Source organism: Magallana gigas, chromosome 2 (assembly GCF_963853765.1).
Source record: "Magallana gigas chromosome 2, xbMagGiga1.1, whole genome shotgun sequence".
NCBI lineage: Eukaryota > Metazoa > Mollusca > Bivalvia > Ostreida > Ostreidae > Magallana > Magallana gigas.
The window spans coordinates 21081564-21098655 of NC_088854.1; the positions used below are offsets into that span (position 1 = coordinate 21081564).

At 31.6% G+C, this 17092-nt stretch overlaps 1 long non-coding RNA gene across 2 annotated transcripts; it reads right to left on the reverse strand.

Moving 5' to 3' along the window:
• Positions 1 to 8146: 8146 nt before the first annotated feature.
• On the reverse strand, positions 8147 to 12880 carry LOC136272838 (uncharacterized). 2 transcript variants are annotated; one of them, XR_010710867.1, is made up of 8 exons: positions 12645 to 12880; positions 11410 to 11647; positions 10938 to 11058; positions 10358 to 10554; positions 9510 to 9629; positions 9135 to 9181; positions 8762 to 8842; positions 8147 to 8410 (listed from the first exon to the last, which is right to left on the reverse strand). It is a non-coding gene; the product is annotated as an uncharacterized lncRNA (long non-coding RNA). The 2 variants fall into 2 exon arrangements; XR_010710866.1 differs by lacking the exon at positions 12645 to 12880 and having other exon boundaries at positions 11410 to 12162.
• Positions 12881 to 17092: the final 4212 nt, after the last annotated feature.

The window sequence follows — 17092 nt, forward strand, 5'->3', positions numbered from 1 at the left end:
AAAACAGGGCACGAGCCTTTTTTACATGACAAAGAATTGTGAGCCCTGTATCTTGCTTATAACTTTACGAGTGACTCTCAAATTTTATTTGATCATTTGAAATGCATTTCTAAAGCATTGTAAATAATAAAATCATGAAAATAGAATTCGTCCAAAATCATGACCATGCCCCTCTCAGTTTTAATTTTAGATTGTTTTAAAACATGTTTTATGGAAAATCAACATCTGATTTTAAACTAACTTAAACTGGTTGAGAACGAATAATTCACAATTAATAAATAAACAAAATTATAAATGAAAAGCTTAATAAATAAATGATATTCCATTTAAAATTCTTTTGTTGTCAAAGCAAAACAAAATGGCTTAACTAACTTCAGTTATTTTTTTTTATGAATAAGTTAATACACTGTTTCTACATGAACGTATCGATGACAAATTGAGAAAACCAATTTTGTTTCAGTTGAAACCTTTTTTTTCAGGAGAATGTTAACGTATGTCGAGTTCACATTGAGAGGTCTGGATTCTTTGCGATCATATGACATTACGTTTAATAAAATAATCCCAGCTTAAAAAATTGCAATTAATGCGTAGACAACAAATGGAAACGTATTTTAGAAACAGAATTAGAATTTGAACACAATTAATCTATTCAAGCGTTACCAGGTTCTCTTTGACTACGTTAGAAATAGAAGTTTATTTCCATCGTTTAATAGTGTGAAACATCATGACTGTAAATGTGGAATTGTGAGCTGTTCTGTGTAACATCAAGTCTTTTTTCTTATTGGCTAGGAATGTGTAAATGTCTTGATATTAGTATATTTGAAAGGCGTTTAGTGAACACCTTTTAATCCTACGTAATATATAAGAGCAAAGTGACAACTAGACACCCAGTGTTTGCTTTTATTTACAGCTCACGCATCGACCAAGGCATAAGCATCTTGTGCGAGTTCATCTAAAGACAAGAGGAGGAGGAATTTTCTGTTCTGCAAAGTCAAACAGCTGCATCAACATTTATTGCGGCTGTGTTTCACCCTAGAAGGGAACTGGTGATCACAAATCTTCATTTCAACAATTATCCGTGTTTGGAAACCCTACGTTACCGCGGCATCAGGTAAAATTTTTGAAATTCAATTTGAATATCAATGAAAATGAAATCAATCATAGTAACAGATTCGACGCAGAATACTTTATAATTATTTTGGTATATTTTTTTCAGTGCATGCTTGAATTCGTCTGCAGATTAGTATGCGCTTTAAAATACGAGACGAAACAAAATTTTAAAAAGTATGCAATTCTAGATTCGCATACACTAATCGACTTTATGAATATTTCGGAATAATTGTTTTTCTGTGCATGCTTGGATAGCGGCAATTTAAAAAGCTTTGGATTTGTCCTATAGTATTCTGTCATTCAGTGAGCAAGCATATTAGTTTGCAGCTTAGTATGCATTTTGCAATTATTTAAGATACGAAAAAAAAAAAAAAAGTAATAGAAAAACAGCAAAAAAGCGGATAATAAAAGTTTATTTGTGCGAAAAAGAAATATGACAGAATACTGTTATTTACCCACCATAATAGGTAAACTAAGAATTTCTTTAAAAAAAATTACTAGAGAAGTCAATTTCTCTTGTAATACTTGATTTTATTGATTAAGCTATTCCGGTCTGTTTTAAGAAATAACCCACAGAATGGTTCAAAGACAATGAATGAAAAGCGGTCCTTTCTTCTCCTGCAATTGTTTCTATCATTTTGAGCAAGTTACAGAGATAACGCAGCAGATAAAAAGTTTCTTTGGGTTGATATTATCTTTACTTTATGTATCAATGAATTGATGATCATAAGCTATTTGATATTTTGAAAGATGTTATTATATCAATAGTGCCTGTTTAGGAGGGTAAGAGTTGAAATTGACACCCCGGGAAAACTATTGTCAACCTACGCGAAGCCTCCTAAACAGGCACTATTTATTTCATTATACTGAATGTTTCAATTTTAAAGAAAACTTTACTACTCTTATATATGAATGACGTGAATTCTTTGGCGAACGGTTCGCGCATAGTTTACGCGCATGTAACAATTCGTTGTGTTACCCGTTGCTAAGTGAGTTGCTTACGCTTAGGTTATAGAACGGATTATCAACTGCGTCTTAACCAATCCGATTTCAGTATTTAACATGAAAGTATAATAATATGATTTAACAACTTCTAGATAAATTAAAAATGTCCATAATTTGTTTTCGGGTATCAAAAAAGGTCATGTCTGTTTCATTTTTGTTTAGATGTGTTTACATGGTGTTATTTGTGTTGTTGTGCATAAATTGTATTTTTTATTTTTTATTACCTTCTTCTTAATTTTTCAATTCACTTTACAAAAGTAAAAAAAATGAAAAGTAGGTTTTGAAATAGAAGAAATATTGTATTAAGTTAAATGATCTTTTGTTTTGTCCATGAATCTATAGGTGTATAAGAGTTCATAAATTATACTTATAAATCAAAATGGTTAGCTATTGAAATGGACGAAAAAATGATTATAATAGCAATGTACAATCATGTAAATTGAATATGTTTTGACAGCCAATCTTATTGTACACAAAAAATAAATATAGTCTCAAAAAATCATACTTTGCTTTTTTATTGACCTGAAGCAATACTTAGAATACTTTTGTTTTATCAGCTATTTGCATTGTTTGTTTGATTGAGTTGTTTGTTTCTCAGAAAGGGATAAAAGATGAATGCTTTTAACAAAATAAAAATAACAAACAACTGTATATGCAAACTGTCAACATATGAATCACATGGATTGTTTTTTTCGAACATGAAATAAAATCTAAAGACTATTTTAAAAGTTTTCAAGCAATTTCAGATCGGACATTCAAAACTTTTCTCTTTGAATAATATTTTGATATCCAATATACAACCAAAAATTCAATTTGGGCTGGAAATGTTAAGTGAAATATTTTAATTCTGATTGTAACACATAATTTGATTGGCTAAACAAGTTCTTATATATCGTGTAACATAACCCTGGACAGTTTAATACTTCTGTTATAACTTAATGAATGAATCACGCCAAAGTGCAATTTGTGTATCATTTAGGTAAAAAGATTACAAAAAGCATACATATATAATGGTCCCTCATCCGAGCATTATTTTAAGAGTGTGAAGGATAAGATCCATTATATGTTATAAGCCTAAGGCTCAATAGGTATCGTATAGCATGGTTATCTTTTGTAGCATAACATTAAAACGGGTGATCATTTGACAACACAGAACCTTACCTCTTTAAAAAGGCCTGTCCGAGCGCGGCAATCATCTTAAACGAATTTGTGACAACCCCCCTACAGGGTTTGGGAAACAAAACAAAAGGCGTCTGTAGGTGGGTATATGATATCCTCTTAGGCCTCAGACGCATAACATTAGTTTATCATATTTGTGAAAAGTAATTGAAGGCAAAGGTGTTCTTGGCCTTGACGTTTTTACAGGAGTTTGAATTTGTAATCCGGTTTTATCATTGAAAATACTCATATAAAATCTAAATTCAAAACTGATAGGCTTTTTTGCTTTTGCGGTAGTAGTTATTGCCCAGAGTGCTACTAATTTAAGAGACATCATTTTGAGATTCAATGTTTGAAGTGGACAAAGACCACATAAAATCGCAATAGCTTTGAAACATCCATCGCTGCTTACATTTACAGGAAGTCTCAGGAGGCCTATATTAAGAATATCTTTTAATCATTGTTGAAATCAATGTCTGGTTGTTAATCTTTTTTACATTGAAAAAAATGAGTTAAAAAATTATTAATTTATGTTAAAATTTATAACTAAATATAAGAACATTCACTTCAGAAAGTTGACAGAGATTAATTTTCCATTAAATGCACTATTCAACCCACTTTTCTTCTGTTTCCAGATAAAACATAAGTTATCAAGGATAATTTCCTTACCAAGGGATGAAACTCTCCCATGTGTGGCATAATCAGTAGAGTTTTGTGTCTTGACAACCTAGTAGGAATAGATATTAAAATTGATTTCAATAATGAAAACCAACTATGTATTATTCAAAGAAGAGAAATGATAATAGCTTCCTCTACTATCCAATAAATATGCTTTTATTCATAATTCTCCCAATAAACCTAATAGAAAGAAATATCAGATTTTAACATTCATTCTTTTGAATCTTAGAAATTTCTACAAAACAATTATGCACAAACATATTTAAATCCCTATATATTTTTTGCTAATATAATAATTTGTTTTTCTATACATCAATTTCCGATTTGAATTAAATCCAATGATCTAGAAGACATACTGTCCGTCGCATTGACATTAGCTCCTACAGTCGTCGTGTTATCGGATTTAATCCTAATGTGACAATTGGTATAACTTTCAAAAAGGATTTCAATATATTTAAGTTTCAAATATATGCATTCTAGCTTCTAACAACGACCATTGACCTTCAGTGTATTTGTCACTAAAACTTGCCCCCAGTCCTAAATGGATGCGTTTGTTTCAACCAAATAATCAATATGTAGATTTTTAATTAGTCTTCTATTAAATTTCTCAACATCGTTTATCAACTATGTAATTTCTTAAACAATTTCCTCTGAATTATGTGTTATTAAAGCAAAGCAGGAATTTTTCAACTTTTATTTTTGCTTTGAATGTATAAACAGTTAGACCAATCGAAGACGCAAACTTCCGTATCGGAACTTAATGTTCTTGCATTGTTTCTAATATAATGTCATGATTTTAGAGATCATTTCTTCAGGATAGAAAAATTTTAAATTTTATCGATTAAATAATAAGCCCACAAATTTAATCTTTGACTTTGTGTCTTCAATGACTTTTAATGATTCTTTGAAAAACCAAGATAATCTAAATCACTCATTACTAATTCACTTTTGCATCAAAATTCGTTTTGATAATAAGAGAAACGTTGATAATGTAACAAAACTGTATCCATTGCTCTGAAAGCTGCAAAAACTGGTTTATATAACTTAGTTAAAACCTCTCGGTGCTGAGGCTACATAGTAATACATTAATTTATACAAAATATTATTCCAGTAGAATGCCAACATTTTTGTAAAATCTGGATGAATACTAACTATAAAATAAGCATCTTTGGGATCAATACAAATCAAATAATCATATTTTTTAATTGCAGAATCTCTTGTCTTTTATGTTAGTTTTTTACAAACTCATTAAAATTAAACCTTTTTAAATTAATTATTGGTCTTTGAGAGCCATCTCTTTGTGGTTCAAGAATAAATTTGAAATAAATTTATTTGTTGGGACGTCAACTTCTTCAATTCCATTCTTTGCTAATAAAGTTTCTGCCTCATTGTGAAAAAAGTGCAGATTCATTTAATTTTAGTCTTTAAATTGAGATCCCAAATTGTATGCTTTGGTACACATGAAAACAATACTACATATCAAATGCAATGATAACTTCTGAAAGCCGTAAGGCGATATGTAATTGAATATATTCATCGACAGTCTAGCACATGTTAGTTTGCGAAAGACACTTCTGGATTACTCTAGCGTTAGCAATTACTTTATTTCAAAAATACCATGGCCATCAAATGTGTGTTTCCTATGACGAAAGCGGTAATTATGGCTGTGTTAATCTTTTTTACGCTTTTAAAAGGATTTAAAGACAACAAGTAGGTTTTTGATTCAATGACACAAAGTGTTTTGGGGCAATAACAAAATATCAGTATATTATATGGCAATGTTAGGTATGATTGATTAAGTAAAATAACAAAGCTTGTTTGCGAAACCAATTTCGCTTTTGTATCATTTTTTTACTAAAATTATGATATTTGATCAGGGTATGTTTACATTTAAAAAAGTGACAATTTAACTAACTTATGCACAATTAGTACTTTTTAAAGTCTTACTTTGTGCAATGATGGTGTCAGCTTTTTTTTAAAATGACATTTGGATTTTTATAAGTACATTTAAAATTTTAAAAATTAAATAAAGTAAGAAATATTGGAATGAGAAATCTCGCACCTTGCGCTGTGTAATTTAGAAATTTAGAAAGGACACAAATGACCCCCCCCCCCCCCCCCCCACTTCATATTTTTTTCAGATCTTGAAATCCCTTAAATAAGTCTGTAGCTGCGCAGTTCGACAGCTGTTCTGAGTGATTAAAAAGGCATTGTCCTGTTCTTGTTTGCATGCTTTTAAAACAAAATGACATGTAGGACTTCATATTTATTGTTTTTATATCTTTTGGCAACATTTTTGGCCAGTTTCGGGCAGAAACAAGCCAGTTCAAGAAAAGTTTACATTCTTATCCTTAAATGTACAAGATAGCTGCACATCCCCTTAAGAGTTCCGGCCCTTAATTGATACTGCGCATTACTTTCACGCCGCCAACTTTCGAATATGTTACATGACCTACTAGTATTTTTTTTAATGTTGCAAACTCTTTTGACTCTATCAAAGCTTGAATTAGCTGTTTGTCAATTTCAAAACCAAATCGTGGCTCCTCAGAGTTTTGGACATGTTCTATTTTGGTGACCACGTACACGTCCATACTAGAGACCACGCAATTTTCTGTGCCAAGGCACATGTCAACATTCATTAGAATCTCTATGTGTGCATTGAAAATCTTGCTTGTGGCCAAGCAGCAAAAAGGTTTTTTAACCAAAATATTTTGCGATGTAATGAACGTAACAATCTCCCATCCTGATCTTAACGACATTTTAAGAAACATTTAAACCAATGTTAAACATTACTCAAATTGACATATGCATCAGAATACAAAAGATGTGGAGTATATATTGGTTTGGGGCAATCGCATAAGCAGTTAAATGCGTTATTATAGGCAGTGTTTTGAGACTAGCCTTTTGTTAGCTGTGGGTATTTAGTTCCCGGTTGAAAGATAAGTTGGAAGACCGGGAACCTAAGGTTCCATGTGCGTTTTAAAGTTGCAATTTACGGCGAACTAAATATTACGCTAATTTTGGAATGATTATTCTAATTTTATCAAAAATTTTGCGGAAAAAATAGTTTTATTACATTTTACAGGCAATTTACTACTGTAATCTATACAGGCCTTTGACTTTCTCAGAAATACGCTAACCGACATCGTGGAATAAAGTTAAATTCACGCACAGATTTTGTGAGTCGCTTTATTTTGCATAAAAACAAACTACACCAGTTCACTTTACCGGGCTGGAGATGGTGCCCAAAAGAATAATGTAAACCAACTTTTATACGCGTGCAAGAAATATTTGCGAGGTTCGCGAGAGCCTCATCGTCGCAAAAATTTCTCGCCGCGGACGAGTATTTACCATATAATCGTAATTTTAAAAAAGGCTTGGTCGCGAAAATAAGTCGTTGCGAACCAGTTGATTTTAGGGAAATTGCGAAATAAAGTTGTCGCGAATAATATTTGGTTTACAGTAATTTTTGGCAAGTGAAGTGACGATATTTGTAGTAAATTGTCTGAGGATATTTTGTAAAAGATATGTTTTGAAAATAAGACTAATCAGTCCAAAACTAGCGCAATTTTTGCGTCGTGAATTGCTAGTTTTTAATATGTACGGAACTGTAGCTCCCAGTTCGTACCTCTGAATGTTACAAACCTTCAGCTAGATATAGTTTTTTTTGCATCTTCCAAAGTCAAGGGTTTCTGATCCGCTCCACTCTACATAAACCCTTGACTGAAAAGACAATACATATGCGGGTTAACGATTACGCCATCTAGTGAGTGTACTCATTTTGGGACTTTTGTGATTTCTTGCTCTGACCAATCAGAGAATGCGTTATAAACAGAAACAATATAGCAACGTGGCTGCTCCCATTAACAAAATCGAATTTGTACAAAAGATGGATTCACTCGGACTTAAAACCGACAGCAGTAAGTCAAATACTTACTAGTCCGTCTCAAATTTATTTGACAATGGTTCAACATTGATCAATGCACACTTCACAACATTATTAAAACAGCGCTTCTTATTGGATCATGCAAACTTGTATGACACCAACCAGCGTACGATGTTTCTAACCCAGTTAAACTATGCCTATTCGGTCAAGGGTTTATGTAGAGTCGAGCGGATCAGAAACCCTTGAGTTGGAAAGATGCCTTTTTGGAGAACTTGGAAGGAATAAAAGTGCATTAAAAACAAACAAATATTTTCTCCACAGACATTTATTTCAATGAAAATATAACATGAAAATAATACAAAAGCAATCTATTTTTCACCAAGATTTTCCTCTAGCAATTCTCGATTTAAAATATATACATATTCTTGTTGCAAGGAATTCTCTTCTCTACAGAGTATAATTCCACCTGCTACAATGCCTCAAAATATTGCCTCAGTGAGTTGATGTCCGGATTCATATTGCGAGGACATGATGGAGAGGTCGCCATGTTTAAAAGATTCCTTACAATTGGACCTAAATGAAAAGCAACCCAAACATTTAACAAAACATTTTTTTCATTTGAGTGTTGTGTTATATATAATACCGATTTATGATGATGAAGCATTTCTCTTTGTCAAACACATGATCTCACACGTGAATAAAAGGTACCTAAATATTACCTAAACAGTTATTGCATAGACCTTTCCTTTCCGGGATTTTCAACTAACAGTAAACAGAATACAAAGTATTGTCTTGTGAAATATTATTTTGTCGTTCAATAACCTTCCCAGAATTTCAATTAATAGTTAACAAAATACAAAGTATTGTCGTATGAAATATACGTTTCTCTAATTAAGTTTATGGAAAGTATCATATAAAACTTACAGACTGGTAACATGCACCATAAGTTTCCATCCGCCATTGACAGTTCTGTTTGAGTACCTTGATCGTTCTTCAATTCTGATTCTTCGGAGATTGATGAACCGAAAAAGGCAAAATAAATCTAAATTGTTTAGTCTGTGTCAGCTATTATTAAAAAAAAAAAGAAAACTAGGGAAAGACCCTTTGTCTTTAAGCATGTCACTTACGAACATAAAAGCAATTAACATATGTAAGCCATTTCTCTCTCAAATATTGAATTCAAAATTAATTACTTCTTATCTCCAACACAGCTTTAGTGATAACATAATATGTAACTCTGTTTGACAAGGCTATGTTAAAATGTTTTACTTGAAAAGTCTTAGGTACGTGTACTTACTTGGTCTCCGTCTGTCGTTCTGCAAGGCCGTAGATTGTGATGGTTGTCTGAAATGTAGAATTAATTACTTATAATGTAAGCTGTATAGACTGTAGTCTTTTGTTATTATACATGTAGAAGCTATATTAAGGAAAAGTAGCCCTGCGAAATCATTTCTTGATATAAATTTGTTTAAAGTCAATATAATTTTTTTTTTGGTGTTGTTTTTTAATTCTTCATCTTCGTCTTCGTCTTGATGATTTTAAAATAAAATATTGATAACTAATTGAGGATTTTTTTTGGTGTATGAAATATATGGAATGATGGAAATTACAGTTATTGGATAGTTAGTACAAAATAAGAGAATATACATGCTTTTAATTCTATAAAACTTACTGTATGTGGTGAATTTCATCAAAGCTTTCCGTGAACATATCCATTCTTGATGTTGGGATTTTTTTGTTTTGATGTTTATTGGTCTTCTTATCAGAGAGAGAAACTGAAGGCTTTTTCATTCTAAGGAGTAACACAAATAAAGATTAAATTTAAAAGAATAAAGGATAGTTTCGATTATAGATATAAAATGGACAAAACTATGCATTTCAACAAGTAGCAGAACTGTTATCGTGAAATTTGACAAATCAATTATATTCTATCCTCTATCATGCATCCTATCCCACTAATGAGCTATTTTCTATCCTACCTATCCCTTACCATCCATATTAAGGAATAAAAGATAAACAAATATGACTAAAAATGATTTTATCAAATAATGTAATTCTGTAATACACAAATGTAGGGTACCATTTTCGTGATGAGGATTTAATAATATTTTATCATAGGTACATGTATTACATGCATATGATTAGATCTCTCATTACCATTAGTAGGAAACCAGGTTACACCTGCGTTCTTGCATAAAGTATATTAAATATATTTCCTGCTTAGAAAGAAGGGTTCTGATTTTTACTAATCAGAGGATGGTCATACGTGCGTTTATTTTGATTCAAACAATTATTTCATTTGCATACTGTATAGACCTTTTTTCTGAGGTGTCTAAATCAACATGACAAACACGTGATCTGTTCTTGACCGTTGGGTGTCTAAAATGTTATCTTTACTCAAAATGTAGAAAAATGTCAAATATCAATATTTTCAGAAAAAACAATAAACAGAGATACAGCGGTATATCACCGTTTGGAATCATATCTTGATACTTTTGCAAAACGTAAGATTCGATTTACCTGCTTTTGGGGTACCGGAAGGCTTTGGAATATGGATTGCTCTTGATCTTCAGCTCCGTGACCTGCCTGTTGTTGTATGCTGTAACTGCTTCAAACGTCGGTACAGGAATTGGAATTTCAAGCACCGAAAATATGTCTGTCTTGTGTTTGATGAGAGATATTTTCACTAAATACTTCTAAAGGGTTCGGAGACTGAACTGTAAATTGATACAAAGATTCGGAACAATCAACTTATACTCAAATGCTACATGTCAAATTGTACGTGGATAACCCCAGTACGATTTTATCGAAATATCAATTAACACATCCTACCTGTCAATTGGTACGTAGACAACCCCAGTACGATTTTATCGAAATATCAGTTAACACATTTAAAGCCAATAAAGCAAGGCATAAGCCACAATTTTAAGAAGTGACTAAAAAAAAAAATTACGATTCTACATTTACAGCTAGGTTGGTTTGAAAGTTTCACATTTTGGAATGATATGATTTTGGCTATCCATTCCGACCCAATTTGTGGAAAATCTGGAGGCTTGAAAAAGTTGTTATTAAAATCTTGTTCAGCTTCTCCAATACCTACCCATTTGTTGTCCACAAATTTAAAATAATTGGTGTCAGCTGGGATTATATCAAACATTATGTCATACAATCCCGCAGGATCCAGGCCTTTCAAGGTAAACTTGACATACGGAAAGATTCTCCTGAAATAAAATGGATAATACATGTATTTAAAATGATATCAAACCAGGTTATCATATGTTAAGAGGGATTATAATTATCTATTAAAGTCAAAATATTTTGCTTTTCCAACGTCCACACAGCTTATGGTCCCAAGTTTACCAACATGCATGTTGTTAACCTACTCAACATCACATTTCTTAAAGCTAATCTACTAAACATGTTCATGAATATGACGTCAAAGAATTTGTATGAGAAAACTGATGAGAGAGAGTCAAGGACAAGAGGATGTTTGATAAACAGTGTTTGGGAGCATGTTTCGATGATAAAAGATATATACCAAATTTCAAGTCATATTATTTACACATACATACCGTCCTGTTCTGTTGATAATCATTTCAATTCCATTTCTGTAGAAGTTATTTCAAAGGTTGCTCTTTTCCAATTCCAGCGATTCGGAACCGTTTTGCAAAGGCTAAAACGTATTTGTTGCATTCCTTCTTTCAGTGTCCTCAGACTTGCTCTCAGACTCAGAGGTGTTTGGATACCCTGAGGAACCTGAGGTAGACACCGTGTAGGTCTCGGTATCTGATGATTGTTCCTCTAGTTCTTCTGTCGAAGAAACGTTGGAAGACGCGGGTACGATAAGGCAACTCTCAGCGATCAAATTCCTCTGATCGATATGACGTCACAATAAGCAGCATGATGTCATATTTCACTCAGAAACATGTCGATTTTAACTTTATCTCTGGTTTAAAATATAAAAACTACAGGCATAAAATATCACTAGAAACTCTTCTAACTGAATATATCTTCGATTTCTCTCTATTACGTATAATTATCATTGATGACGTCACAAGCATGTCTAATAGCGAAGATCATGTCGGGAGACAAATCATCGGAATGCAGTGTAAACAATGCCGAAATGAGACTTATTTAATAGATACCTAAGATTTAGATGAGTGTCAGGATATGAACAGGATAATACAGGCATGGATATTTTGTTTAATCAGCGAGTGTTATAAGGTAAGCAGATCGACATTTATATGGCTTGACCAGCCTTTCCTCTGACAGTGTGTACAAAAAAGGCAAAAGTGTAACGCTACCCCGGATATTATGAAAGATGACTTTGGAAATATCAACGGTATATGACCTAAACTACCTGAAAAGTGCTGCTAGAATCCTCTGCTTCGTTGTTTTAAATGAAAAATACGTAGTATTTACAATGAAATTATAGAAGTTGAGAGGGTTTCCGATAAATATTTACAATATTTATTTTATGCGATTAACAATAGGATTCTAGCAGTAATACTAATAAACATGAACTAATTGCCGATCGAATTATTGTAGCAAACATACAAATGAACTTCGGGGTAGTGTTACACTTTTTGATTTTTTGTTAAGGTAAAAAAGTGATCTATTTTTAACTGTCACGTGATACCATGGCACGGCAGCTTCAAAGATCGAGTTGATTCCGAAGTAGAAAAATAATATCTTGGTGAACACATTCCCTTGGTATTAATATTCCGCACTGTTTTCTTTAACAAAACCAGTTTTTAAATTGATCATTATTTTGACGGTCATTAAACTCGGAGTTGCCTTAACCTACCCGCGGAGGATGACTGCGTGTTGAAAAGAGACCAATTCATCCTCGGAGATGAATTGAATGAATACGTTTCAAAGCGCCGCCTCTTTGCTGCAGTGTTTCTTTTTTCTTGATCACTCGTTTTAGCCCCGAAATAATCTGTATATTCTATTGCAAGTGCTTGCCTACATGAATAAATAAATTGAAATTAAACATAGCCGATTGCAATAGATTCTTAAACAAATTGCTAGAATATAACATCGAAAATTACGAAGAAACATTTAAAACTATCTTATAAGAATTGTTCAACTGTTATGAAACACAAGTAATTTGTAAAAATGGTTTTGAATACTGAAATGTAGCTACATTGAGACACCAATTAACTAAACTCAAAACTTGGTTAATTGCAAAAGATACATATTGACTATGATTTAAGAACATGAAAAAAGGAAATACAGATATGTCATTAATATCATTTCATGGATAAATGTAAAAAAAATCTTACTTACTTGGGTCCTGTTAAAGTTTTGATTTTATGCAGATTAATGGTTTCTGTGTGAAATAAATACATTTTGCGAAATAGAAACTGCGCAACTTCCTAAATAAAAACTCGTTATTCCGCCTTTAGAAGGTTCTTGTTTCCAGTGTTTACAGGAAACATAGAAACCGATTCGCTAGATTTTTATTGTACTTTTATTAACAACGCCACCAAACCAGATTTAACTGCTGAAACTGTTAACTTAATATAAATGTTTGTCGGTTTTTTTCATATTTGGAATCGTGACATTACACAATTATTCGATATTTCATTATAATTAAAATTAGTATGTGTACTGATAGAACTGCGTAGATAATTCCAGAAAGGTTACAACGTTTCTAGTGATCCTTGCGCAATATTTTAATGAGGACGAGTGGCCAGCTTGCCTGTCAGGTCTACCTTCAATGTTTGTTAATATGATTAACATTACAATAAAGTTATATTCATTAAGGTTAATTCAAAATCTTTTTTTGGATTTGTATAATTCTCTCCCGTTGAAAACCTTAATGTACCAAAATGGCCAGTTAAACCCAATCTTCTTAAAGATTTCTTCTCTTTTAACTTGTGTTTGATTTTTTTTCCCATCAGATACCTGTGTATACATGTATGCTTACTAAAAGTTTCAATTCAGTTATTTACATGTACATTTACTTAGAGAGAAAAAACTGTTAAAACTTTAAAATCACGATTTTCTATCATGTGTTTAGATTTTTAAAAAACCCTAAAATATAGAGTATCATCAATATTCCTGTATTAACTGCAAAATAATTTGCTGTCAAGTGTCCTTATATTCTAACAATATCAATCTATTAAGGTCTTCATTTAATTTCATGGCATTAGTTTTCAAACTCAAATATTTTTATACAATTTGCAGCATAAAAAAGTATAAAATGAATGAATCATGCAACGTTTCAGTTACACTTTACTGGTTTTGGTTTGATATAATCTATGCATAGTAATAAGACATTCGAAACACAAGCAAACACATGTAAAAGAGCAAATATGTAGTATATTTGATTAATTATATTATTAGTGACGTTCATTTGACTTTCCGAATTAAAGTTATTGTATATCGTCAATTCTCTTGTATAAATTAACCATGGAATATTATACAATTATTTAATGCTTGAGCAGTCAATAGACCAGAATATTTCTCCCGAGGTGCAGTGAACAGCTCAGTATGATCTATTGCCCGAGGCCAATGGCCGAGGGCAATAGATCATAATGAGCTGTTTCGCTGCACCAACGGAAAAAAAATTCTGGTCTATTGAGTGTTCAAGCATTAAATAATTTTTTTATTACCTTATTCCTTTTTTAGTTTTCGGGGTTTACAATTTGCATATTGCAGATGGTTTTTGTGCCATTATGCAGGATACTAAGATTTTTTTCATCTTTTACATGCACAGAACCTGTTGCATGCATTACAATATCTCAATTTAATATTAGTTTACACAAAGGAGGGGGTCTTAAACCCATTAGATTTTAAATAGTCTTTTACCTTTTTTGAGGCTTTAAAGCTGTTGATTATTTGATACTCTATTTTGATAACATTGAATTTGGTTTCACCAAGTACTAAAAACAACGTCTATGTAATGGAATATACCTTCCCGAGAACTATTGAGAGGATGTAACATTAACATACCCGCGTTCTGAAATACGTTGCCGGTCCAATAGATCGCAGTCTATTGACCGGCGGTCTAATAGATCGCAGTCTATTGACTGGCAGTTCAAAATAAACGCAAATATTTAAATGGTAATAAAACAACAAAATCCCTTCGATTAGGTAATAAAACAAATTATAAAAAATTTCCTCAAGTATGAAAACGTTTCAAATGAATAAATGTTTCGAATTGAGATTGAAGTCACCAGAAGAACAATTCTAGACTCTCCAAAAAGTATTTAATCTAATACAGACTACAAAAAGTATTTATATATTACATACCCTACCAAAATGATTATCCCATCTCAGACTCAACAAAAAGTGTTTCTTCCATTTAAAACTCTAAACAAGAAAGCGTTTCTTCCATTATAAACACCGCAAAAACTGTGTCCGCCAAAGTAGACTCTGTAGAAATTATTACTCCACTGTAGACTACATAAAGTATTTTTTCAGATGAAAGTACTTTCATAAATTGCAGAAAGCGTTTCTTCCATTATAAACTCTGCAGAAACTGTTTCTTGAATAATATACTCTGCAGAAAATGTATCTTCCTTTGCTAAAAATGTTTCTTCCATAATAGATTCTGCAGAAAGTGTTTCTTCAATTACAATCACTGAAAAAGGTGTTTACTCCATTATAAATTCCGCAGAGTGTATTTCTTCTATTATAGGCTCTACATAAAGCGTTCCTTTCATTATAGACTCAGCAGAAAATATTCCCTAGAATGTGTTTCATCAATTTAAGACTCTGCCAAGTGTTTTTATTTTTTATTGTAAACTCTACATTTCAATTATTTTCAATTACAAATTCTGCAGAAAGTGTTCCTTCGGTTATAGACTGTACATAAAGCGTCTTTATTAAAGTCTTTACGTAAAGTGTTTCTCCCATTTAAGACTCTAAAAGTAGTGTTTCCATTATCGATTCTGTTGAAAATGTTTCTTTCATTGTAGACTCTGCAGAAACTCTAAAGCAAGTGTTTCTTTCATTATAAACGCTGCAGAAACTCTGAGGAAAGTGGGTTTTTTTTTAAACTAGATTATGCAGAAACCTTTCCCCCATAATTGACTTTGCAGACACTTTTTCTTCCTCTACAGAATAAGAATGGAATTTGTAAAAAAAATTAAAGATAAAGATTTGTGATAAATATCCAGATCTATAAAAAGTTTAAAATTGTTGTTGCAAAAAGTATAAATTACCAATTTTATACATAAATGAAATTAAAGAATACCATTTTTTATAAGAAAAAGTTGATAAAACGATATGCTCAAAAGTCTTTGTCACTGATTGATAATTAACAGTTATCTGTTTGTCGTGATTTCTTCAACATGACAACCTTGTTTCTGGACAATTTGTCTACAATATACCCAGTATTTTGCCTGGTATAAACTGTCCTATCTTTTGTAATCTGTATGATAGATATTTTATACCTATGGTATATCATACCTTAGTGTTTACTACTGAATTTAGAACTACAAAGTCAAATTTAACGAAATCTACCATACACACATTTCTAAAAAGTTTTTTTTTTACAAAATAGCGAAAAAAAAATCATGTACCTTTGGCGAAGAAGATGCAAGGTAAATCTCAAACCTATGTCTTTCATCTAGAACTCAGAACTACAGAGTCAAATTTGACTAAATCTGTCACACAAGGATTCTTGTTTTTCAGATATTTTTGTCAGATTTTTCTTTTTCAGTTTCACATAATTACGTTTGAATTGACGGAAAGTAATAAAGGTAAAGCATATCATCAAAGTTTTCTTGATTTACATGTTACAATTACAGAAGAAAAAGTTGAATCACAATACAAATAAGACAGTTTAAATGGTGTATATATATATATATATATATATATATATATATATATATATATATATATATATATATATATATATATATATATATATATATATATATATATATATATATATTAAAGCGCCTCAATATCATTACACCAGAATTATCTTATACGTGGATTTGCATTTACATGTATGAGCTTTTATAAAAAAAAATTGTAGACTTCTTTTATAAAGTAGAATTTTTTTCTTTTATCCTTTTAAAGTATTCCACGCTTCTCATTTTGGAGCCGTTGTTGTTCCAGAGATCATAATCTTTAAATTTTAAACCAATGCATTCTATGGAGAAATTGAATCAATGTTGTTCTAATTTTAAAAAAGCTGCCAAACTATAAGATTTCTCATTGGTCATGCAAATTTCAAATACATTCGAAGTACGTAACAAGCGCACGAAATTAACCAGAACAGACCGTCTTATT